The 27,817-nt window shown below is 39.0% G+C and overlaps 1 protein-coding gene across 4 annotated transcripts in view; it reads right to left on the minus strand.

Annotated features, from left to right (window-relative positions):
- Positions 1-27,817, minus strand: part of RPS6KA2 (ribosomal protein S6 kinase A2) — a 295,053-nt gene that overhangs the window by 115,480 nt on the left and 151,756 nt on the right. The window contains exon 1 of one of the 4 annotated variants that reach the window (XM_040554042.1): positions 12,669-13,559. The exons of the other annotated variants lie outside the window; for them this stretch is intronic. The gene's annotated coding sequence lies outside the window, so the exon portion shown is untranslated. Of the gene's footprint in view, positions 1-12,668; positions 13,560-27,817 lie in introns of those variants that run through there. 4 annotated transcript variants of the gene reach the window in all.

Below are 27,817 nucleotides of genomic sequence, written 5' to 3' on the forward strand. Positions count from 1 at the left end.
GAGAATAAACAATGCGGAAAATCCATCTGGACACAAAGAAACACCTTTGCCACACTGTTTGGAAGACTCTCATTTCAGAAAGGTCAAACTGCTGCACCAGTCTGTCTCTTTCGCAGAGGTTTCCAAAATAAAATGTTTTCCTATAACAAAAGTGGGGGTGGGGAGATTTTGTTGGTTCTCAGCTTATTCATTACAGCTTCATGGTTGCAAAACTTGAAAGCTTTTTATATACCATTGCAATGCTAAATTCCTAACATCATCATATAAAAATACTGAATTTAACTATCATTTACAAAACTGTATATGTAAGGGGGAAAAAAGCCATTAGATGAATATGCTCAAATAAAGAAATGGATGGACAGCTTGACCAAGGCTGATGCAGTCTGGAAGGATTTTCAGGGTCAGATTCATCTAAACTTGTCTCAACTTTTGCAAAGTCAGCAGAGAAATGGGTACTTTTAGGCTTTGATTTGTATCAGACAAAACTGCTGACTATAAAAGAAATCTAGGCTGACTAGTTCACATACAGATTAATTCTCTCTTTTTGAGTGCCTCGGTGACTCCTTCAGCTTCAGTTGGAGCATATGCACTTTTCAAAAAATGTATGATGCATTATTATCATTCATCCCACCTTTTTCACTATAGATTTTTTACAGTCTCCAGCAGACCATGCGAGATGCTCCCATCATCTCATCTTTCTGGCCTGATCTGTACAGGTATACCTCTACCAGTCATGGTAACACCTTTCTGCAGGGAGATTCTTATCCTGCCCGATGACTGCAATGATCTGCCAACACAAGTCAGCGAAATCATGGCACATTGGTGCTCTTCTTGGGCTTGAAACTGGAAGCAAAACCATCACACTGTGGCGAACATCAGGCCAAACCTCCAAACTGGGGGAAGCTCCAACAAATACAAGAAAACACTGTTTTCTTCTTCAGCTTCTTAATTCAAAATACATTTTATTCTTCAGCACAGTCCTGACTGTATTTTGCCCATTAGTTCCACTGACATCAGTCATAAGACTTCCAAGGCAACTTAAAACTGAGCCCAATCGTAGCGCACTCTGCTAGGCACCTGCAGAGTGTGAGACGTGGCTTTCAGCTGGCCTGCAGGCTTCTTACTCTGTTGCAGCCATGTAAAGAGACCTTTACATCAAGTGCTCTCAGTTCCTGTCTTCAACTACTTTATTCACAAAAGCCCTATTGAAAGTGAAGGTACATGATGACGGAAGCAGGCAGTGGAAAGAAGCTCTTTTTGTTTAATCAATTTCTGTGTATAATCCTCCAGTGTTTTAAAGCATTGAGGATACCAGTTTTAGAGTAAAATCACTGCTCTAGCCTCCATTCTGCAAGTATTTTTTCCACGTATATGCAAACATGCAGAAGGTCAAACTGAGATTAACACGATCCTGCTAGGTATTTTTCATTGATCTGTGGATATTTCAGTGTTTTCCTATTCTGGCTGATACATGTTATGACAAATCCATATGGCATCTTAACAAATAAACGGTATTGTAATAAAATATGATCCAAATGGCTGTACTGAAAATAATGAGTGACCTAGACTCATACATATTTTCCTGACAACACAGTGCAGGTCTTCAGGGTAAATCATGACAGAAGGAGATTTACTGTGAAACTCAATGGTTCTGTGTTACAAGCAGCAAAGCCAAAGCCCTGATCTGCTCAGGACTGCCAGCGTCAGCATATACATGGGACAGTCTTCTTCAGGCCCACTGAGGCTATCCAGTCCCGAAGCAGAAGACTCTGCAGTCCCCTTTGCTGCACAGTGTAGGGTTAATAGACAAGGTGGAGAGAGGAAACCAATCCATATCTACTGTCCTACAAAGCAGGTGGATTTGCTCATAAATGATTGCAAAACTATACCTACAAAAGGAATAGAACATAAATGAAGATACTACTCTCTTTGAGCCAGCAGCAGAATAAGGCATATTGCAACATCATGGCTTCTCATGAGTGTATCCCCAACCAGCTAGGGGAACTAAAGGCTGCAATACAGAAGATTGTACAAGAATGTTCCTGTGCTCAGGGCTGTCACAAAGCCTTTGGGGACCTGTGGAACAGGCTAACCTTCCATTCAGAGCCAACAGATAGGGCACAGACTAAAGACATTCTTCCTATTCCACTTTTAACTCACATTTCTTATAAAGCTCCAGTTAGTAACCAACAAGCACAAATGAACAGAAACAAACAAAACCCAAACAAAATCAAACCCAACAACCCCACCCTCAAAAAACAAAAACAACAAAACAACCCTTCACATATACATAATCTCTTTATTTTTATTTATTTATTTTTTTTAAGTCAAGCTAATGAAGGAAAAATGCTTTTTGATGCTCTCTGTGGCGAAGAATATCACATTGATAGTCTAAACCACTGGCTGGGTGAGATGCCAGCAAAAGCTACAATGGAACTGGACAAAATTCTGAAGAAACTAAGAAACTGGTGCAACATTATCATAACTGACTTTTTTTTTTCCCCACATAAAAAATTGGAAGCCCACTTGTACTCAGTAATCCTGCATGATACACACGACACCAAGCAATATCTACCTGTGTTTCTTTATAGATAAGGCATTTATTGTGCTCCTTAGTGAATCCTAGACAATTACACATGAACTAGAGTATAGCATTTATACTGGGTCTTATTTTTATAACGCAAGTCAACCTACTGTATCTGCACCACTTGCTACTACACCAAGGTTTTATGAATAATACCTTTAAGACAACTGAATGGGTAAGAGAAATAATTCACTCAGTAACAAGAGGGAGCTGAAATTAATATTTTGGGCAAAGGAAAACTAGACAATACCATCAGATGACAAGTGAAAGCCAAAGAGGAAAGCTGAAACTATACAAAAGTTTTACTTCAAAGAAGTGTTTGATCAAACACACAAGTCCAGTGCTTGCTTGTTTTCCCCATTTGTCCTGTCATAAACAATGAGCAATGTCACAGTTTTTCCAAGAAGCCATGGGAGGTAAAATTTCTGTAATTTAAGACAATACTTTAAGGAAAAAAATCTTTAATGTAAAACACTGTGAAAAACTGATTATAAATTTGTCACAAATTTTGCATTGTTTGTATTTCTAAAGTTATTTACATTTAAAAGATCATTGTTTTTTTATTACCAACTACACAGCAGGGACCCGCTGTGCCTAAGCAGAGCTTCAGTTTGCTTTGTTAAATGCTGAGAGTTTTCTCAAAACACATTATTTTGGGGCTGTTTTTTTTTTTTTTTTCTGATTGTTTTTCAATATTCAAAATGTTTCTTTACGCACAAAACATGAATAAGTGGATATCTGCTATCACTGAACTTTATCCAGGCTGTATGTCATACACTTTTTGTGCAGGGCAATATCAAAATTTTTAGTCCTCATAAAATTCCTTATGCTTGTGAAGATGCATATGGATGTCATCAGTGAGTTTGAATTAAGCTGTTACTGGATCCATGTGAAACCAACATAAGAATTATGGCCCTGCACAGTTGTAATATCTAAACTTCTAGTTATATGAAGTAGTAAGTAAAGATGAATGACATATAATACTGCTGCGTAAATACTCTTCATTTGGAAGTAAGAGTAAAGAGAAGTAAAAATTCACAACAGATTCTAATTTCTATAACTGCTCTTATGCCAACAAGCAGGAACTGTGTGTTTTAAGGACGCTGAAGGCTGATTAGGTGTGTTTGGAACTGAAATTCTTGGAACTGCATAGCGTAGAAGAGCAATCTAAGCCATTTTTATCACAGTGAAAGGTACTGAAAATAGAGGCATCCTTTCGTACATGGGCTGTCAGTTGACCAAGGATGATGTATACCAGACGTGATAGTATTACAGGAAACACACAGCATTATTTCCAGTCTTTAACAAGAAAAATATGTATTATTTAAGTATACACATACATACTGTGTTTTAACTGGAGCAAAATCAGAAGGAAATTACCTTTTTTTTTTTTAAATGAAAGATTATCTAAATACCTAAGGAGTCCATCACGTACTAAACAGTGTCTATCAGCTAAGCTAGATACTGAACACCTCTCCCTCGATAATCAGCAAAGAAAGGCACATAGTCCCTTGCCATATTCTCCATCAACAAACAAGCAAACCAGATCCTTCCTACCCTACCTATAAACTCCCCCTCTTCCTTCCTACCTACACTAATCAGATGATTATGCGAGACTGAAGACACATGCACAAAATCTAAATTATCTTATGGATAATGTAAGAAGCAATAGGCTTAATCACAGCATGAAAGATTCAGATTAGCCATCAGAGAAATCATTCCATGGCAAAGGCAGAGAAACATCAGAACAGATACCACCTAAACAGCATGTAACCAGTTCATATCTTACCTCCCTTCAACTGCCTCTTTCATCTTTCACCCCTCTTCTCACTGCCTCTTTTCATCTTTCATATTACACTCTGCATTTGCCAGCTGCCCATGGTGTGTGCACACAGCTGTAAATGTAACAAATACTCTTAACAAATGGTGGCTATTATGAGATATATAGCAAATACGCAGGATCCACCTTATGAATATTGAGCCCAGATCTAAAAAATCATCGCTTTATTAATAGGCATAGTTCTCATGCTTTTAGCTCCATTACGGCAGATGCTTGAGAAGAAACTGATCTTGTAATAGTTTTGCAGGATTGGGCCCTAAGAAAAGAAGGATACAGATGGTGAACACAAGAGGCACACTGAGTGAAAACAACTCTCACTTTCCATGGTGGCAGAATGCCAGCTGGTTGGAGCCTGTTGATGATGGTACCAGAAGAGGAGAAACTGTCATGCATATGTGCCACATTTACTCATTTAAAAAGTGAATTGGGCATCACCGTCTGTTGCAGCTAATCAACAAAATGGGATAAGTGGGGCAACAAATTATGCCCCTTTTAATCAACTAGCGCTGTCATCTCCTTTGTAAACAAGGAGAGTTTCTAAATTTGTTTTTGCTAAGTATGAAGCCATAAAAGAAGATGGAAACATCTTGTTAACAAATTACTGTCTCAATTCAAAGGCCATCAAAAGACATTCTACAGACTTCAGAACAGGATCAAACTCTAAATAGCATCATTCCATGAAAGAAATTCAAGGATGAAAAGTACATTCGTTACTTGTTTTTTTTTTAAAGTTATTCCAAAAAAAATAAAAAACAAAAAAAATTAGATCCTGATTGTGGAAAAGCATACAAATGGTTTTACAACAGTGTGACTACAACATATTGGTGAAGGCATAAAGGTCTGAAGAATTAGACCTTTGTTTTACTTGCTGCTTGGATCTATTAGTCCAGACAACAGATATATTGTGTTATTTCACATCTTTTTGGAAAAGGGACTAGAAAGAAAACACTTGAATTGCACGAGTTTATTTCCCTCCAGTACACAAGTCCTCTCTGAAAATGATAAACACCACTGATTCTTTCCATCTTCGAAAGAAGGCACCTGGACAACATATTTTTGATGTAAATGTCTTCAGGGGAGACTTTCTGGTGCTCCTGACCTACCATCCCAGCCAGAAGAGCTCCAGCACCTCACTCATTTATATTTTGACACTCCTCAGTGTAAAAGAACTCAGATCCAGAACACAATACTATGCAAATGCAACTGTAAATAAACTGGATTAAAAAATAATCCCTGGAGGTTGCCTAGTTATTCAATGAAATTTTTCCTGAAGTAATACAGGTCTGAACTCATAATCAATTAAACAAACAAACAACAAAAAACACACCCAAATATATAGAAAATGACTACAAATGCCTATGTTTTCATCCAGCTTTGAAAGATCCTTACACAAAATGCCATCAGATACTGCAGTCTTTATAAAAATCTTTCCATTATTTAGAGCTTAATCAAATCCAGTAATTCAAAAGTAATTCAGATGAAGGCTAAATGAGAAGTTGCATGGTTCACCTGGTTTAGTAAAGACTCAAAATCTTTAGTAATTCAGTTAAAATAGTTTGTCAAACAAAAATACTTGAATACAGAAGGTCAATACACAAACTTTGCTTATAAACACACAAGGTAATTGTTTGAGGAGCAGCAGAGCGTTGCATTAGTACTGCAGCATCCCTTCATTTTTTGCTTTCCCTCTCTGTGAAATTAGATTCTCTTCAGTTTCCACTGCCATTGCAAAACATTTCAACAATCTGAATACAGGAATTACTACACTGACCACTAATGCCAATGGCCCCCCCCAAACCACTTACTCTGAAAGAAGATGAGTTTTGCAATATGTAGCTGCATCTATAAAGCAATGAAAAATTGATGGTTTCCTTCTGACTGCCATAGAAAGGGCTGCTTTGTACATTTCTTTCCTCAGGGAATACATTGCTATAATTTTCCATTGGAGAGTTTCTGTATTCCTGCATTGCTAAAGTGGCTGCAAAGCTGACCTAATTTAGGTCATCAAAAACTTAGGATTAGTCACATTGCCAAAACCAAATAAAGAAAAAATGTAATTGCTACAAAATTTACTTGCTTGATTATCTTAACTTTTTCTATCAGATACTATGCAGCATTCTTCAAAATGGTAAAACTCATAAGCTGTAACTTCTACATTATTTTGTCTATAAAATATAGAAAAGATTAATCTATATTTCATTTTTTTTCTGTGTTGTTTTTATCAACAACAGCACATGCACTGTCGACATCATCCATTACAGGATGTCAAAATAACAGAAACATTAATGTAGTCTCAGAAAACCCTGCAAGATGGGTAAGTATTAACCTCAGATGCTGCAATGTTAAGCTGCTTGCCTGTGGTCACATAGTGAATTTGACAGGATCAGGGATAAAACGCAAATTTCCTGATTCCCCAGCCCTATCACAAGACCACAGTGATGTAATTAATTGCTAAGTTTTAATTTAATGGTCTGTGCAATTTGTATTTCTAAATCTCCAGAGTTTGTAACAGCAGGTATTAATGTTTTACTTCAGGTTCAAAAGTACGAAGTACCCTAAAAGCTGTTCTCAGTTTAATGGAAATGAAATGGCCTGTCTCAAAACACTGTGCTGTTAAGAGCATGCTAATGCTTATAGAACTGTATAGGAATGTTAAACACTCAACTTTCTGGTTTGATTACTCGTGCTGTCAGAGCTGGCAATCCAGTTCAGCTTGTACAGGGCTGCCTCGGAGTCTCCATGCAGCACCTGTCTGTAGTACAGGCATAACCTTAATACTCCCTTCTCAGGTACAACTCTACTGAAACACCACAATGAGAGGTCACTCCCACGAGATTTTGCAGATCTGCAGTGTACACTCACTAGGTGTGTGGATAAGTGTCTGATGCAGGAGTGGGAGCTATCTACCCAGCACTCAAATGATATTCTAGTTTCGGAAAGATTAGACAACAGCTCATTAGAGGAAATGTTACAGGCTTCAAATGCCTGTTCCCCAGTCCCAGTTCTGCTGATAAAAGCGGGCCCAAGGCCCAACACATCTCTTTGGAGGAACCCCAAACTCTCCTGCCCTGCTTCCCCCCTCCAGGTCCTTTAGGAAAACAAACAAACAAACAAAAAAAAAAAACCACATACCATCATTTGCATTTGCACCCATCACAGAAGCATGGAGAAATATGCCCATTTTAGAGCACCATATGGGTGTACAACCCCCTTTGAGTCCAGAAACTATCGCTGGTGCTCACCCAAACCCAAAGTCTGTGACTCCAGAAGTTTCTGTACATGCAAAATACAGTTTCAAACTTTATTTTTAACTTTGCTATTTTCATTGTGCCTTCACCTCTCCTCCTCACTGATTTTTCCTTCTCCGTCTTTTAATTGAAACTTTTCCTTCATCTTGCATGCTTTATTGATCTTTCAAATCTTACCAGCCATATTGTAGGTTAAGCAACATCTGTTTGGATAATTAAAGGAGATTAACAAGCCAGAGAACAGTCATTACCTGCAGACACACTGAAAATGGCCTTCTCCACAAATCCAACAGACAGACATCAGTTACAGTAATCCTCGAGGTAGACACTATTTGCACATTTTATATTTGGCACCCACACTGAAATAGGTTTCTCTCTTTCAAAATATGTGGACTTCAGTATTTCAGGAAACAAACACTGAAACTGGTGCTTGCCATGTCAGTAAGTGTAGGCTCTCACTGACAATCACATTTTCATGAACTTATCTTCTGTGTCTACTTACATGTGCAATGTCATACATGTGTTTGACAGCAGAGCCAGAGGCATCCAGTTATTCAAGTTACTTGGATAATATTAAAATACAGACACGCTTTTGTGAAGAATTTCAGCTCAACTGCAACATAAGAAAGACTTATTTAACCTCTAACAGATTTCCTTGTTTCTTGTTTAATTTGAAGAATCTACTTATTGGAAAGTATATTGTACTCAATTAAGAATCTCTTGGAAATTTTACTCAATATTATTGGGTTTTGTTACAAATGTCACTTGATGTATAAAAATCAAACTACAGCTAGATTTTATTTTTTTTAAATCAAGCATATTCTGGTAAAGTTTTTTTTTTTGAGCTGGGTTTTACAAAAAAACCTTTAAAAGAAGCTGTAAAAACTCATTTTTCTTCATTTTTTTAAATGCTATTTTAATTTGAGTTTGAAGATGTTTAAAAAAAAAAAAAATCAAGATATTGTTTTCTGAGAACATTCCAAGATAAAAAGCTGAAAAAAAAAATCATGATGCAGTTTTCAAAAAGTCTAAGGAAGTGTTTGTAAAATTAAAGATACTTTTGCAAAGCTTTTATAAATGTTATGACCTTGTAACTTAAAAAAAAAAAAAAGTTAAATAAACTGTGTCTACATGGAAAATCGTATTGGCTGGGCAGCTGTGTCTTGAACTAGATAATATAGCAGTAGACATACCAAAGTAACAGCTGGAGACATGTGGGTAAGGCTGAGATGGAAGGCATACATGCAGACATGCACACAACATCTGCCAGGCCACCTTGAATGGCAAAATTTCACACTAGCTTTCTTTGCTTGGTAGCACAGGACAGAATAATTTGTTCCCAAATTAGAAACATAATCCTGGTCCTGAACCCATGAGCGTGGAGCAGACCTGAAGCCCATCTGGCCCTGGCCAAACGAGATGGTCTGGGCCGTGGGATGACTGAGGGGGACGGTGGGGCCCTGCTCTGCTCCCTCCTCTTTGGTCACACACAACCCCCATTTCCAAGCTATTTGCTCCCTCCTGGGAAGGGGCAAGCCCTGCTAGCACATCATATGGGCAGACAGCCTTTCATTAAAAACTAAGCGAGCTGTAAAGGGCATATACATACACTGGGGGCCATAAGGCAGCAACATAAGGAACTTTACACAGAGTGACTTAAAGAAAAAAAAGAATTAAGTGGCTTATATAAACCTGTGCCATAAACCCCCTGTAAAAATGCAGCTAAGGACACTATTTCTCCCAGCCTGAGGTAAGCACTGCAAAAAGGATGAAATTAAGGTTATGTAATGCCTCCCATTCAGCCCAAAATAAATAGTTTAAAGTCAAGACTTGCACTTTGACAGTAGCATGAGCCAAATAGCCTGTGCTGCTGCTTAAATGCCCCGTGCTCCTTTAGTAGTCATGGCAAGCTGGGCCAGTTGGGAGACAAGCAGGGACTGCCTGTGGAGCAGAAGCCCCAGGAGGAAGGAATCAATACCAGTTTCTATACAATAGATCTCCCGAAGTATTAAATAAACCTTTATTTTATTTTTTCCTATGAGTAACATAATGTGTAGGAAATAATATGCCAGCTGAAAGGAAGGTATAACATCTAAAGTATATTATTTTTTACATTTTGCTATTGAGATAGATATACAAAGTTCATAATGCTGTAGCACATTAGTTTTATTTGTTGTAGTCAGTCACTAATAAACCAATCTATCTTTACTCCTAGTAGAATTAAACATTTTGATACATTTTCAGAAAGGTAACATTTAAATAACACACAAATGCCAATTCCATATAAGCTTTGTCTCTAGGGAACTGAATTTAAGACCAAAAGAAAAAAAAAAAAAAAAGGCTAATTAAAAAACTTCTACTGAGTTTCAAAAGCTCTGTGCATCTACTTCAGAAGATTGCTCATAAATTCAGTAAAGCCCTAAAGATTACTCATGTCTAGAAGTGTTATCATCAAGGGCAAAGTAACTTTCTTTTTCCTCTTACTTAGAAAATGGACTTTTATTTTGCTGCTAATCACACCTACACTTTGAGTGCCCATCAGTGCTGGAAGCTGAAAGCTATGAGCAAGTTTTATTTCTCATAACTGGAAGAAGATAATCTTTTCAGATTATTCCTTCAGACTTCAGAGATAGGGCTATGATTTTCCTGAGGGTATGTATTAGATCAATATGAAGTGCCCTTAGGATTTTTGTAAAGTATCTTTTTATTTGAAATTACACCCAATCTCAAACATATATTGAATTAGAAATTCTAATTGCAACTGAAATCTCTGAAATACAGCATGCAATGTAAAATCTACACTACTATATTTGGGCATCATTCATATGGATCATTATCATTTCTAATGAATAACTTACTGCTGAACATTTCAAAAGATATTATTGAAATTAAAAGATCTATATATTCCTGATAGCATAATAACAATGTTAACATTTGAACCTGTAATTTTCATCAGAGAAAAAATTAAGAAGGGAATTCCTTTATTTATTTATTTATTTTAAACATATGTGATACCCCTTAATTATGCATAATCCTTGGCCTCATATGTCACCCACAAATGTTAGTATGAAACATTCTACAGTAGGCAGCTACCGTTCCCAGAGGAAATTCCTCAAATATCCCCCAAATTTGTTCTTAATATTTACTACCAACATTCCTTTCATGCTGTCATAAAAGCTGAGTGACTTTCAAAAAAAAAGTTGCCAAGGCTGAAATAACATCACTTGCAAAGCAGAACAGTCCTCAAGCTCTTCTGCAAACGTGGTAGCCCTTAACTGCATCAGACATAGTCTTAACATGCTGAGCAGTATCAAAGCAAGCAATTGATGAGAACCACTGTGTTAGGATGCAGAGAGTGCAAATGAAAACATTTGTTTCCTTATTCTTCACCATTTTGCATATACCTGGAAAGGTCACTGGGCTGGACCATCTTCTGTCCTCTGTGGAGCGCCAGACTAGTGGACCACAGCTCATGGCCAAGGATGCTGTTCATTATGGTGATGAATGCAATAAGCAATAAAAATGCTGGAAAAATCCACTCATATTTGATGTAATGAGTGGCTATTAGTCTCCTGTGTTTATATTAACGTTCTGTCCCTAGGCAAAATCCTGCCCAAACTCCACGGTGCTACCCCTCAGAGTGCAGCTTGGGGGAGCAGAGAAAGAAGGTGGTCTCCACAGAGAGCCTGGGAGGCTGGAGAATGACTTGATTATTCCCATTAAACTCCTTGGGCAACTCATTGGTGATTTGCCAGGCCCCCAATCATAGGGATTTGACTCCCTTATTGCACTTAATGATTGGGAGCTGATAATCTGCCTATCATATCTAATCTAAAACTGGAAAATAGCCATGCACCTTTTAAAAATAGACTGTTTATCACACCATATATAGATTATCCTCTGGAAGCACTCCAAGACACATCATTTTGGAAGCCAATCTAAAATAAATATGACCTGATTTTATCCAGAACAGGTTGAACGAAGCCTTGTTACTAGGCATCTAGCTTTTTTTTTTTTTTTCTTTTCTCCTGTCCCAAATTGAACACATTTAACTGATATGTAACTGTCTGCATATTAATATCACAGCCTCCTGGCAATTATGAATCATTAAACAGAATTTTAATATGGCTTATTTCACATGTGTGCACTGATATTTAGGAAAGTTCAGTTCCCATTCTTTGAGTACTGGAATGTCTTTCAAAATCCTAAAGTTATATCACTAAATGGCCTGATATATGCACAGAACTAACCCCAGCCATCCAGCTGCGACCTGCCAGAAAGACAGACAATAGCTGTCCAGTCTGCAAAAAGTTCAAGCACAAATGAAAGTATTACTGACAACCCTGTGAAAGAGAAGATGGAGATCTGCAGCCCTACCTCTAATAAAGCTTTATTGCCAGCCCTCATAAGTGCAACTTTAGCATCTGAGAGAGCAGCTACTGCAGCAGATTTTACCTGACTGGAGCTGGTACACGGAAGACACAATCACCTTTGGAACAAAGTTTCAGATGATTCACTGCTCAAGAAAGGCTTCCATATAAAGGCAAATGATTGCTAATTACTGGGTAAATTAAGTGCTTCTCAGGGTTGATTGCTGCCACTGTTTACTGCTACAACCTGAAGAAGTCAGTTTCTTCTGCTCGATATTTGAATGTACTTAAGAGTTTCCAGAAGCTGAGAGAACAGTTTTCATTTACAGCAGTCTGCCTCAATGCCACTTCCTCAGTGGAACAAACTGTCAATATGCCAGATATTTCCTGTGCAAATAAAATGACATTTTATGCCTGCTTCATTAATGCTGCTCATGAATATGGATGAAATGTCAGACAGAGAAGGGTGGATACTCTGCGTGGGGAAGGCTATGACCCCGGAATAACTCGTACCTGCAATTAATAAGTTATAACAAATTATCATAGGACATAAATTTTATAGGACATGAAACTAGCATAAAGCAATGATTTCTTACGGACTATTTAAATTAAAAGGCTTATATTACCTTCTTTCCTGCACAGAGAGAGCTCAGACTCAGGTGGTAACCCAGCTCTTAGGCCTTCCTAAAGGACATCTGAAGCATGGGCATCATGCTGAGAGAGGGGCATGGCTCTGTCTCAGTTCTGCCTTGCCTTGACTTCCCTCTTGCCCTGAGAGAGTGGTAAAGATCAAGGTGTCAATCTATTTTATAGGCTAGATCCAGGCAGCACTACTACACTGCTGGGAGAGTAGGAGGACGTTGCTGTGATGTGAGAAGCTGTAAGGCAGCTGTGTTGGCAGGTGCAGCTCCATCATGTCTGCATGCCGGGTTACAGCTAGAAATCCTTCAATCCTTTCAAAATATATCATAGGTAACACTGCACTCAGTTGTCTTTGCCCAAGCTGTACTCCAACACAGCAAGCAGAAGAGTCAGAAGCAAAAAGATTTGTTTGCAGCTTCCTGAGGTGCAAGCGGTTTTTAGAGCAAAAGGAAGAGCAGCACCAGCAGAGGAGCAATATCCTTCCATCACACATTCTGCCTCATCTCATCTATACCAGGAGAAATAAAGAAGGGGATGTTCTATAGAAGAGACCACTGTGGAGGTGTAGATAACCATAACAAGGAAGTTTTCCATGAGGACTTCCACTTGCATTCGACATCACTACGCACCATGATGTATCCACTAAGGAAACTGGCTGGAGGGGAGTATTCAGCCCACTGTATTTAAAATGTTGGCAAATTGAAAATGGATCATGCCACTTCTCTCTGCTCATTCCTCCTCCTGTCCCCCCACACACCATGAATATATTTTAGAAGAATACACCTACTACTTGTTCAGCTTCTAAGCACTTTACAGATTATGCATGTGAGGAGGAAATAATAATACAACATTTCAGCAAATCTGCAGTGCTCTATGCATGCAGAAAAAAAATTAGCAGTACAAAAAGGAGGTACTATCCTCAGTGAGGCGGAGACCAAAGTACAGCAATGGCTGAGACCTGCTGTGAATAATTAATGTAATTAATGACATTTTTTCAAGCAGTTACTTGTGCCTGGATTCCTAAAGGAAATAGTCCTCTTAAGCTGGTTTATGAAAGCTGTATCCCAAGGAAAATCCAAACTCTGTTTAATGAAGCAATTTGACCAATTTGTGGTGCATTTTCCCTCTCTAGTTCCTCTCTCTGTTATTCAAAGCCATACAGCACATAATTAAATCAAGGATGGCTATAATATCTCACTTGCTAAATTACTATACATTTGCCTAATTAGCAATTACAACCCACTGTTACCACAGACATTTGCTGAGTAATACTGCTCCACTGCAGGCTGGCACACAATGACAGAAAGCAGTACCAGAAAAAAAATGCTATAGTTAGATGCCTAACAAGTACTGTAGATAAATCAAAAATATGGCCAAAACCTCAAAGCAACCAAATATTTGCCTTACAGTCCAGAGATTAACACGATAATTAATGAGCATTGTAACAAAGTGAAGAGGGGAAATCACTGAAATCCTCTGACCATGCAGCTTTGGGAAAAACAAACAAGCTCCAAATCCAAACCGACTGCTGTCTAAAATGCTTTATGGGTGTACGGTGCTTCTGATCTGTGATCCACCCCCTTCCCTCCCCACCAATCTCCTGGTAAAAAGAAAGGAAGATTTCACACCAGTCCCACACTTCGGAACAAGGTTTCCAGGAGGCTTTCTTCTCCTATGATCTAGGGAACAAGCAAAGATAGGGCCAGATAAAAGCACATAACGAAATTGAGTCTCATTAAAAACTCCTCTTGTGCTTCAAAGGCAGTTAAATCTATTAAAGGTACAATGCAAATGGAACATACAGCTACAAACAGAACACTCGCATGCACAGAATCATTAAAGTTGGAGGAGACCTTCAAGATCATCTGGTCCAACCATCACCCTGCTACCAATGTCACCCACTAAACCATGCACAAGAGACCCTACGCTGCAGAAACTGCATTTCTTTCCACCGAATGAATGGTCACATCAAATGGCAGAACTTTTATATATATATATATATATATATATATATATATATGCACGCATTTTATGTTCTGGATGAGACCTGGCAATATTAGATGGGGTACTTGATACACCTTTCACAGAAAGGGTTTAAGAACAGCTAAGCGTGAAACACCCCCACGTTCAAAGGATTAGCACCTATAAACTCAGAGTAAGGAACTGCTTTTTTGAAAGGAGCACCTGGAACAGCAGCAACCCAGAGCACTCAGTTGCCACGAAGGGCTTCCCTATAAACTCATCCCCTGCTGCAGCCACATGTTACAGAGAATGGATTTAAGTCACAGAGGTGGCGCAGAGCAGGCTGAGGACCTGCTGCTGCCCTGAGCACATGTTCAATGCTCACAGCTGCTTCCCAGATCCCACCTGCCTGCCTCAGACAGGTCTCAAGTGATTTATTGGGACTGGAATTTCTGGCTTTAAAACACAGAAACTACAGGAATGAAATGCCTGACCTTTAAGAGAGAAAACTGTCTGCAAAGTTTTTGCAGGAAACCCAAAAGTGTTTCTATCAAATTTGACTTCTAAAAGGAAAGAGAAATAAAGATATTTAAATACAAATTCACATTAATACAGGAATTAACATGAATTCAAAGATTAAATAATTATGTTGAAAGAATTCAAGTAACAATTATTGAAAATCAGACACAAACCTGAATAAAATTATATTAATATAGCTTTAACGGTAGCAGGGAGAAATCAAGAAACAAATTCAATAAATTCACTGATGTACAGAATTCCCAAATGACATATATATATGCACATTTTTTGCCACAAAGAAGTTTTTCTTAATTTTCTACATCTATTACATTAGTCCTATCTTTATATTTCTTTTCTTTATGAGGTATATAGTTAGTTTTTTATTAGCAAAATTCTTAAATTTCCACAAAAATATATGATGCATGTAGCTTAATTTTTGATTGAAACTTTGTACTACAAAATTCTTTAGCTAAAATCATAAATTGATCCTCTAATGGACACTATTCTTCCTGGTTCTGTGAGGATGATTAACAAAATTGCTAGGAATGAATCCTTAAGGTTCAGTGCCATACAGGTCAAATTTAGCTAGAGATTGACCCTAATCCTAAATCAGATTTTCTAGCTAGCTTCTACTCTGCCAACACAGAAAAGCCGCAGATGGCAGGAATGGAACAATACTAAATAGGAACATTCAATTTTAAAGACAATTTAAAAATAAATTTATTATAGAGACTTATGACTAGATTTGCTGTTGGGCAAAATAAATACAAAACAAGATAAAACAAAAAGCTGCCTGGGATATAATATTTCTGGAAATACACCCTTTCCACTGAAGACAGCTCAGAGGCCAGACAGGGTTGCAGACTGGAACAGAGATGATGTTGAGGGCAGTGCCATAGGCATGGGGCCTTTTTTTCATAAATTCTGCATTTCTTTCCCCAGTTTCACCTTCTGATCAACCCTACTTCATTCAATACCATTTTTGATGGTACTGTTGTCTTTTTTTCTGGGGGACCTAAATATAAATGAAAACTAAATGTCTCCAGAGATGTTTCCATTTTGCAGTTAATGCTATTCCAATGTTTCCTTCGTGTCACTTTTGAAATGTAAAAAGGTTTTGCAGCAGGAATATGTTACATATATTCTCAGTGTGGGTCCCTTCAAACTGCAACGGCAACAACTGCAGGAGTGAAGACCCACTGTCTGAACTGCAGCAATTTCCACACAATAACTTTTTACCCATTGTGAAGATCAATGTCAAGAACAAAACACATTCCAATTTCATACATTATTTATGATATAGGAGCACACCATAAAAATGATCACTTCTCATCCTAAAATTAACACACTCCTATGGATTATATAATAATACCCTAGATCCAGGCAGATTTTTTTCAGAGCAGTTTGCAAGCAGTGATCCACGGATTTTTATCAATGTCATTATTTTAACAGAAATTCAATTCACAGTCCATACATATTCCATGACTCATTTTTATATAGCTAAATGTTATATTTGTATTTCACCTAGGTGAAAAGTTCTGCTGCCAAAACTTTCTATAGTGACAGAGAAATAGTCCAGATGGAAATGCCATGGTCACCAGGTGTCACAATGAGGTTCAGCCATGCTGTAGAGGCAGAGTCCAAAAAGGTCCCCAGAAGCTTTTTCCACCAAACCCTGGGGCATCAGTTACTGTCCAACAGAGCAATAAAGCTAAGTCTGGCAACAGACCAAAAGCCAAAGCCACTTTGAGTGTGGCCTTTCTCCAGAATATCCACCCTATCACACACCTATCCCACAAACAGCATGAAACAAGTCTGACCAAAGAGCTGTGATTAGTGGACTTTCCCACACTGAATTGTCACTGTCTGGGTGTTGCAGAAAATATTTTGAGCATATTTGTGGAATTTGGTAGCAAGGCTCTGGCAGCATGACTTGGCCACCAGAATTTATAACCAGGAAAATGTTCAATCCAACTTCACACAATGGCCATTTATTATAATAGCACAGTATGTGGAAAATATACAGCCATTACTTATGTACTTGCAAATGTGCTAAGTTAGCTGCTTCTCAGATTAGGATACTAATTCACACTACAATAGAATTAAAATCCATTCAGCTATAAAAATGAGGCAATAACATCTCTCATTAAGAACTCTCTCTTCATCCACTTAGAAAAGTCTCTCTCCATTACAAGATTTCTATGAATGGTTTTCCAGTTTCTCCGCCTCAAGGGTTGGAAACTCAGTCAGATCACCAAAAATACCCTCAGAATGATATATATAAGTATGCACAGACAGAACTATTATGATTTAGTGAGCCTAGCAGCCTGACACCAGGGAAGGAGTGCATTCCACCGCCAAGCACTGGGAAGACCAAATTTATTTGGTCTCTGTTGGAAAACAGGAACTGCTTGCAATGGGACACTATTTTTTTTATCACATCTGGGGCACTTTCTGCTAAAACCAGCTCAGCGGTAAAGCCCAGGAAGTTGTGACATTTATAATCACGTTCAGAAAAGGCAAAGCCTTCTGTGCCTGAGCTCCAGTGCTGAACGACTGCTAGTGTCAGCATTAGCGGTGTGAAGAACTGTTAGGTGAAGTTGGCTCCAAGAGTTCTTTTCTCAGAGAAAAGAAAAATCCTTTATTCAGAGACTCCCTTCCCTTTAAGTCAAGACAACTGCATAGCTCTTATCCTCTCCCAGAGGTGGCTTTGCTCCATGGATGGGAAGCTAAGGCAGGAACAGAGGAGCTCGGGCTGTGCAGCTATAAACAACACCCGCAAAGTGGAGAGCCCATGAGAGACAATGTTGACCAACCAACATAATTAGTAGACTAAGAGCAGACTTCGAGTTATGAGGAAGGACAGCTTAGGGCAGCAGCTCTGGTGCAGGGTCTCAGTTGCAAAAAAGAGACAAACTAAACCTGGGATGGCTGTAGAGCCTCAAGAATTGAACCACTTGTTCCAGGGTGACAACTGGCCAACCAGGTGAGCTTCTTGGAGGTGGACAACAAACTGAAAGAAGAGCAAACCTCTGAGTCTTCTGCCTTGTGTCCTGTATGATTGTGCCTGTATGGTTGGTACTTGGGCTTTTTATATCCTCACAGCAGGAGACAGGAGTTTTCTTCTGAAAAGGGAGCCCAGAATGGAGGTGGCCTCAGTGGCCAAAGGAAGATTGCAGCAGGGATAGGTCTGACGCACAGGGCAGCAGCAAAGCACAGGGGCGGATGGTCTGGGGGACTCTGATGGTCTCTGAGGACCTAGAGACGAGGCTGGAGGGGAATGCCAAGAGGGATCTGGGCACAGGGAGGGGGTTGCAGGTGATAATGGATTCGGGACTGGGAGATAAAATAGGGAGTAGAAAAACCTTGGAGGGATCTAAAATGGATGAGGTGTGTTGAGGGTGCAAAATGGGGAGGGGTCAGACATAAGGGTATTTGGGGCAGAGTTGGAACTATGGATAGCTGTGGGATGGATCAGTGAGGAACTGCACAGTGGGTGGGAAGGGTTGTGAGGCTCTGGGGGTGGTGTGGGGACTTCTGAACTGCATGGGGGCTGGGCTGGGGGAGGGACACAAAGAACTCCAGGACAAGAGGTTTGGGAACCTCATTTGAGCATAAGTGCAGCCAGTACTTCTTTCTTCAACTCCACCTGGGGCCAAGGGTGCACCCAGGACTACTCCTCTGCCGAGCTCTCCTCTTTCTGTGTTGGTTTATCAGAGGGCTGTTGCAGTGAGTCCTGGGACTCTGACACAGGATGTCTGGCAGAAGTGACATTTTTTCTTATTGCAGAAGTCCTGCCAAGTGATTCTGACACCACTGTCGTGCCTGCATCGACACAACCTTCAGCATTACACTGTAATGAATATAATTCATGCAGCTGAGCTGGGGAGTGTACAGAATTGCAGGCCTTAAGGAGATTGTATTGCAGAGCCTATGGGTTCTCACCTCTCTACCCACATGTACAGTGGCACCACTAATGAACAATACTAGGTGTCTGCACCAAAACACCTGGGCTTGACTTTCTGAAATGCCGAATACTTATAGATCTTGTTCAGTCTGAGCTGTGACTGATTACCCAACTCTGCAAACTGACACGCCTCCTCAAGAGCACCTCTAATCAGGGCCTTCTTAAAACATTCGCTCCATATCAGCCTTCCAAAACTGACAAGAAGGACTGTGGCCAGAGGATATCAATCAGCCCAAGCTAAGTTGCAATTAGGACTATTGTACGGCAGAGTAAGATTTAGAGGGAGAAAGCACATTCCTCAGGCACCAGCTAAAAAAAAAAAAAAAAAAAAAAAAAAAAAGGACACAAACACAAGAAAAAACTTTAAGTAACGTGCTTTTCACTGCATGCAATGAAAAGTAATTCATCCTGCAACCTTAGCAGCTTGTGTTAAACTGAAGCAGTCACAGCTGACCTTCCTCAGTCATTCTGACAAGTCTATATTAGTTGTCCTCATTACATAAAGACAATCAATCAGAAATTGGAGAACAATGGCCTTATGAGGGTTCATAAAAATTAAATGCAAATCCTCTATGCCACTCAGCCAGGGACAAGCTATTCCCAGAGCTACAGACACACATCTGTACCAATGTCAACGTAAATATTTTTCTGAGCAGGGACTAGGCTCAAGATGAGAGCTTGCTGATTGCCTAAGAAGGGATAATGACCAGAAACCTACTCATGTTTTCCCATTTAGTGTGACTTCTTCATCCTCTCCTTCTCATCAGTGTAGCACAGAACAGGAAAGGTATTTATACAAGTAGCTGATGTAAATTGCTTGTATTATCCTGGAATTGCTCTGATGTATGTGCCCTATGCCAACAAATTTAGCTAATTTACACGTTAATGCCATCTCAGCAAGTTCTTATTACAGACCGAGATTATTAGGGTCGGACACTGAGCAAGTACCGTTCCACTTCCAGTCCTACTGAAGCACCTTTTGTATGGCAGGACATGCTGGATCCACGTCACTGGTTTCTAATGCAGAGCGTACAGTATATCACTGTCACACATGATTGAAACAAGCTAAAGCCTTCAATTTTCAAGGGAGATACACAGCAGAGAAACAATTATCAAGGAAGAAACGAGATCCTGGGTACTTAAGTCATACAGGTCTGCTAGAGGTCACCAGAGCTGCAATTTCTCGTATATCTTCAGAAGAAGAAATATGAGGTCTTGTTCAGAATAGTAATGGGCTGCTGCGTATCACATTCAGAACTCCAGATGCCTGTTAGAAAAGTCGATAGCTGATATTTGGGGATCCTGTTTGGCATACATGAAAAGCAGCTGTTCCTAATATACGTAGTTAACCTGACACCATCAAGCTTAATTTCAGTCATTGCTGGGTCAACTACCATTTCTTCCTCTTCCTGCAATACTACACAACTCCTTCCCACCCAAAAACACTCATGGCCCCCAAACTAAATGGACTTCATCAAACTTTATATTACATAAGTATCTTTCTATTTTTTTTTCCTTTGTTTTCTCCACATACAGACCTAAACTGAGATCCAAATATCACTTTTGGTCCTGACTGAATGGAACAAAAACTCAGTATCTGGATTTAAAAACATGGTGTTATCCTGCATTCCCTTTAGTGGAATTTCCCTCTAGCTATATTTTAAAGATGAAAGTAGTTTTCATCACTACAAACTACAAATTTCCAGGAATTATCAGAACATATACTGTTCCTTCTGTTGAGTTGATCTTTACCCAAATGACATTAAAAAGGTAGGTAGATTCTATTTGGCAATTTTGTTTGCCTTTGCTGTACGGCGTAACCAAGGTCCTTCACTAGACTCTAGAATCCTTCTAAGCAATATACATACCACACAAAAAATTCCCAAAACTTTTGAAAACCCACACCACATCTTTTAGCTTCTGAATCCTCCTCCACAATCACAGATAAATACACTTGCACATCAGTACTTAACGCTTCTCCAAGGTAATCTAGGAGCAAGTGCAATCAGCTGACAAAACATTAATTTTGTTTTCATTCCCAAATCAGTGTGTATGCTGTTTGACAATATATACACTGAGTCTCCAAGTTTCAAATTGCCATCCAGCCAACAGCCACAGTCCCATGACTGCCAAATAATGGTAGTCAGGAGCCCACTGTAGCTCTGGGCAAAACTGTCTCTGCTTCAATGAATAAGACATACCCTACAACATTTAGGAAATAGAATCCAAGTACCACATTTCATAGTAAGCAAAAAGTCCTCCCAGCCTTAAATGCATTGGCAAGTGTACTCCTTTCAGGTTTCTTGTAGCAGGGGGGGCACATGGAGCTCATGAATTCTGGACTTCCTAGAGTTAGCACTGACTTGGTTCCAGGCCTCCTTCTTGGACCGGGAAATTATGCCACATACAATGCTGTCAGGCTACTTCCATTTGCACACTGCAGCTGCAAATGTAACATTAATGTAGGGTGAATAAGCCCTATGTATAGGACTAGGTGTATGGTATGCACAGACACATTTCCACAGAGTCAAAGAAAAGACAGTAACATTATCCAGACCTAACCTAGCCAGTTCCTCTGGCAAGGATACATATGTTGCCTGCCCCATGCACTTTGAAGTAAAGGGTAGTAGGATCACGTCAGGCTAGTTTGAACTTCTAGCATGAGATACACATGCTTGCAAACACATTTGGCAAGCCAATCCATAAAATGACCCAGTATTTTGACAACAAAGATCTCAAATATTTCATTTTGTGAAGTAGCAGTTCTATCCTCTACGAAGAAATTTTTCACAGAAATGTCATACATGTTCACAGCCTCATAGATTACTTAGCTTCCCACTTTTCATGAGTGTGGGGAGATGGGGAAATAGGAAGCAATATGTTGTGCAACGCAGCACTTCTAGTCAAGCAAATGTAAAATACATCTGACAACCAACTATGTGACTACATGAATATACTGCTGCTACTGTCAAATCTATCTTTAACCATGTACCTAAATAAGGGTTTCAGAGACTGTTTCAAACACTCTCTTATTACTTGCTAGGAGCACTAAAGCTCATACACAAGAGATAGAGGCAGGTACACCACACTGAATTACAACACACCTCTCTGAAGTGGTCATTAACACATTTTCTCACTGCACCAGCATTGTTCTCATGAGAGATACAAATCATATCGAAGCATCCCAGTTCAGATGATGCACAAACACATTCTCATAGTCTCTTCAACAAGTTGAATGGACACTGGAGGTCAGGGCATGGTTGAAGCTTTGAATTTCATGACCTGTATAGTTCAACTGATTTTAAATAACATATATGCCTACTGTTATGCTTAAATTACTCATTGTATCACAAAATATCTGCAGCTGGAAAGGTTAAAAACAAATTGAATCATGGATTTGGATTTCTGCTGCACTGAATATTTTCAGAAGGCTGTAGATACTTTAATCTAGCAGAAATAATGCCATTGATTGGGAAAAAAAAAAAAAGGAAACTATAGCTCATGCTTTAAATATAGCCATATATTGTGTTCAAAGCAGACTTTTTTTTTTTTTGACAGATTCTATATCTTAGAGAAAGAGGGGAAAGAATGGCAGTTGTAGGATTTGATATGTTTTAAGACTTTTGGTCTTAAAGACCACAGCCATTTTAATTCAGTCTTGAAAAAACAGTCTTTCTTTGAAAAATGTTTCACAGCAGGAATAGAACTATTTTAAGTAACAATAGATAATGTTAATTAAAGTCCATTTGAGCTTTTATACTTGAAGACAAACAAAAAAGACAACCTCCTAACCCCAAGTTTGCACACGAGGTAATTTTCTGTAAGGTTTATGCAGCAGCTGGCTATCTGCTTAACTGCCCTCATTTAGCTGACACTTATTTCTAATCTGGATTTTCTTTCTCCATCAATATTTCATTAAAAAAAAAAAATCCTGAAAGTATTTCCAAGCAAACTCAGACCATGAAAATAAACTGTAAAATTATACACACTGATTTATGTCTTTAAAACTTCCAAGATTTGAACAGAGTTAGAGCTGTTAATGATTTTTACCCGTGCTTCCCCTGCCCTAGCTCCAGCTGAATGGTGATTGCTCTCCTCTGTCCTGATTTGAACAATTGGGTATTAACTGCATCAGCCAAAGGGATGGGAGGGTGCACAGCATGTAATTTGGATAGAAATACGATACTTTGGCTGCAAGGATAATAACATTCTCTGATCACACCCCCTCTGCAAACCAGGCCTTCTGCCTCCAGAGGGACAAACCCGACTCTTTACATCCTTGGCAGCTTCCTCTGTGTGTGCTCTTCTGTATGTGCGGGCTGCAGCAGCAGGTCCACCTGGGTCATCAGCTCTTTCCTTTAAGAGACTGCGATCAGTACAGAAAGGAGCAAAGAGACAGCCTTCCTGAAAGTGAGCTATTGTTTCATCTTAACAGCAGGAATATAAGCCACCAAGCAGCTTATGCATATACCTCTCTCGTTCTGAAGCAGAAAGCTGGAAAGAGGTATGAACCTGGATAGGTGACTGATCACACAAAGAACTTGAAGACCTTATAGAATTTGTTTGTGCTGAGTAAGATGATCTAGGTTAGAATCAAAACTGGCATTTTTTATTAAAAGGTTCTGCTCCCAAGAGCTTTTTAAGGAAACAGAAAGAGATCAGAAAATGAGGCTGGACAGAAGACTGAGATGAAATACAAACGTTTTGAAAAATGATAGTCTGAAAAGTTCTTGAAAGATGCAGGGAAAGAAGCGTAGATTTGCATGCATTTTTAAATTATTTTTATTCTGCATGTTCTTTCAAGGTTCCATCTGACAGCACAATAAACTACAGGTCCAGCTCCCTTCATGGGTGAGCTCCCCTCCAACAGTGTGAGGCAGCTGTCCTGACAATATCACCCACAAAGAAGTCTCTGGAGCCGTAACCCTCCTCAGAAAGGCTGGACCATTTTAGCTGCTTTTACTGCATGGCTAGTTTTATTGACCCGTGTTCCACTGCAGTCCTCATCAGCAGCCTACCGAAAAGCAGAAAAACCAATCCTGCTTCTTCTCTCTCTCGGTAATTGAAAATACTTACTGCTATCTAAAAGGAGCAAAAGGTGAAGGGTAAACAGTAGTATTAAGAAGATACCATGAGAAATATTTAGCTTGCTAGCACGTAACACAACAGAAAGTTTTTTCTTCTTTTGCCTTCCATTGTCCCCTATATCAGCAGAAGTCATTCACTAGATAGCTGATTCTGGAAGTCATTTTCCAGCTGATACTGGAAATAGTTTTCATTCCTACAACTTATTTCTCTACTGTTGTTGGCTTCCTTTTTCTCTCTCCTACTGCTTCTGCTCTCCTCCAAAGTTCATTAGATTACAGTGGAATTTGGATATGTTCTTCAGAAATATTTTGATTAAGACAAATCAGAAACCAGCCCAAGTCCTCTTTCTTTTTTCTGGCCTCACATTCTTCCTTCAGATGGACTGATACCAGAAGTAAATATTGACTCATTTTCCTGCTACTCTCCTATTGGTTAAATGCTTCAAATTTAATTTTTTATAAATATTGAAACACATTTTTTCTATATATGTTTTATCCAGGAGATAGAACTTTTACTGCTCCCTGCAGTTAGCCTCAGATCTGCTCTCTTCTGCAGATGGATCTGTTTATTTACATTTTTCCCCAACTCAACCCCACATTGTCACTTTCACCCTGCAGTTCCGTAGGAAAAAGTGTATGCAATGTATTGTCTTTACTGAATTACCAAATGGACTATTTTAAGAAAGATGAGTCACAGAAGACCCATTGAGGAAAAAAAAGAAAAAATCAGATATAAAGTACAATAGCTTATATAAACAAAATAGCCAGGATTTTTAAAAGAGTTAGCTGATTCCTGTGGGTCCTCTGTAAATTCTGGGCAACATGTCTACTTACTGTAACTCATACTTTTACTGCTTCAAATCTGCTGGTTTCCATTATCTTTCATATCTCTGTAAAATATTTTGTAGGAAAATAAACCACACTATTGACTTTCTCTTGAAAACCTAATAACTGAAGACTGAATATATTTTACAAATATTTGCCTGCCCATCAACTCACAAATGAAATTTAGAGACCATTTTACACATACATATTGGATTCATACCACTACAGCAGGTGAAATCCCATAATCAGTTATGATGTAAAAGCTTAAACTACATTAATTTTCTTCAATTTAATGCAGTATGATGAAAACCTGATAGGTTTATTTAAAAGTAGACCCATTGACAAGGAATGGCTAATATTTTTGACCACTTTTACTGGAAGAGGGGAGTTAATGGAATTAGCTGCTTACTTCATGCAATCCTATCTACAAGTCAAGTGCAGCCATAGAACTGGAGAAACTGAGACCTTTTTCCCAGACGTGAGACCTTGGCCAGACACTACCCTACCAAGAAGGTTGCCTGAGCCCATGCAGAAAGTGAAAGCCAGCTTCTGTGCTACCTCCTCTGTGGGCCTCATTCCTGTCTCCTCACACAAAGTTTCATTAAGCTTTCTCCATTTCCCTGAGTTTTGGCAATCCATCTCTGACTTCTCTGCCTTGCACGTAGCCTGTAGCTATGTTAGTGATCTCATACCTATAAGCTCTGTAAAGGGCATTCTTTGCTTGCATTTCCTAAATGAATGGGAAGCAAGAAACTAGCCTCAGCAAGATTTTACCCAAGCCTTCACTGAGCACACACTTGAAATCTTCGTGGCATGGCTGCACAAACACATAGCAACATGGCAGTACATTTCCAATTCACGGGATATTTTGAGATATTATAAGAAGTTAAGGCCGGCTGAAAGTTCACATAAAACCCGAGCCAAGACCCCAAAGCTCCAGCCACATACTGGTCACTCAGTAAAAATGCACTGAATTTTTTGCACTCCTGAGATAGTATAATATTTTAATGGAAATTTGCTTTTTTGAGGTAAGGCAGAGTTTGGTTCCCAGTCAGTTAATTAGAAGGATTAATCCTATGTTCCATTAAATTTGAGGGGACAGCTCACCTGCATGAAGTGTCTCATATCCCTGAAGTGTGTGTAGATTTTGAGGGCTTTGCTTTAAAATTCAGAAAGTATATGCTCTGCACTGTTCTTATCTGAATTGCATCTGAATTCTGACTTTGATTTGACCAGAATTATTTTACTGGATAATTCTGGTATCCGCACTACTTACTTATAACTGTGCAATTCCCACTGCTCTATTTTAGTTCTCTGGCTACTATGACAAATGAGAATGGACTTTTTGCACCAGAAGCAGAATTTTCAAGAAGCTATAAAGAAAAGGTATTAAAATTCTCTAATACGTGAAGTGAATTGACAAAAGACAACAATTTAAAAATTTCTCCTCCCTTTGAAAATAGAAACCAAAGCACTATTCATGTAAACATTTATGTACAGGATTAAATATAAGCATGCCTACTCATCGGCTACATGTGCAAAAGTGTCCGCAGGATATGGGCCTAAATCCTAGTTTCCTTCCAATTCACTCATGTTTCCAGTCCATACTTTGGAACAAAAATAAGTAACTCCAGTCACTGACAGCACACCACACTTCCAAATCACTCTGTGAACAATTATATGACAACCAGGGACATAAGTACCTTGTGTAACCTGGAGCTAAACACAGGCTCTAGCTTGGGACCTGAAAAGCCTGAACCATGTTATTGCAAACACTTTGCCAGAGTCATTAATCCTGCCTCTACATAGGGTTAATGAGTCCATGTGCAGCCCTGTGCTGATGATTTATAGTGTTCTGGAGACTCAGGCTAGTATATGAATGTGGCAACATGCTGTGTTTGCTTCTATATATGCCTGAAAATATTTATCACGGTCTTGCAAAAAGATTAATTCCCAACTCCTCATCCACAGCCTTAACAAAAGCAAAAATTGTAGCATTAGCATCCTTGTTGAAACAAAACAAAGCCACTGGATTTAATAAGCAGCATATTCAAATGCACCCTGTGTTATTTAACCAAGAGCATTTCTTCCTCTTCCACTGCAGAAATTTGTTTTTGTTTTTAATGTTATTTAGCTTTTCAAAGGTGCAGCATAAATGTTTCTGAGTGCTCATTAAATCATAAAACCTTAATATGTTCTTCACATAGAAGGAACTCTTCATACTCACTGGCACTTCTTTATATATCTTAAATGTGCTTGATGTGGGATTTATGTTCTCTACCTGTTCAGGGGTGTTACGATGGGCATAGTGTTGGTAGGACTGGAACATATCATCCATCCAGGATGGTATTAACAACAGCAACTCTGGGCCATGCTCACAGCTGTAATCCACATCCCTCCCTCCTGACTGTCAGTGCAGGATGGACTCTTCCCAATAGACAGTCTCAACATTACGTGGATCTTACCCTTTACCCATATGGCATACGTCAGGCTGGCTTTCTTGGAAGCACATGGTTACAACGCTTTGCACAGCTACATTTCATGTATCTAAGTTAATTTTCCAGCCTCACTGAAGAAAGCAATTGATTGCAAATCAAATGGTGGAAGGCAGTATGAGAGGATACTGTCCCATAAAAGGAAACAGTAGGTAGTCTCAAAGTGGTACTTTAAAATACAAATTTGATAAATGGAAAGAAAATATACTGGAGAAACAGTTTCATCAGATCCACAATTCTGCTTGATTTGGTATAATCTGAGAACCAGAAACATTTAG

Source organism: Cygnus olor, chromosome 3 (genome assembly GCF_009769625.2).
Source record: "Cygnus olor isolate bCygOlo1 chromosome 3, bCygOlo1.pri.v2, whole genome shotgun sequence".
Taxonomy (NCBI): Eukaryota; Metazoa; Chordata; class Aves; order Anseriformes; family Anatidae; genus Cygnus; species Cygnus olor.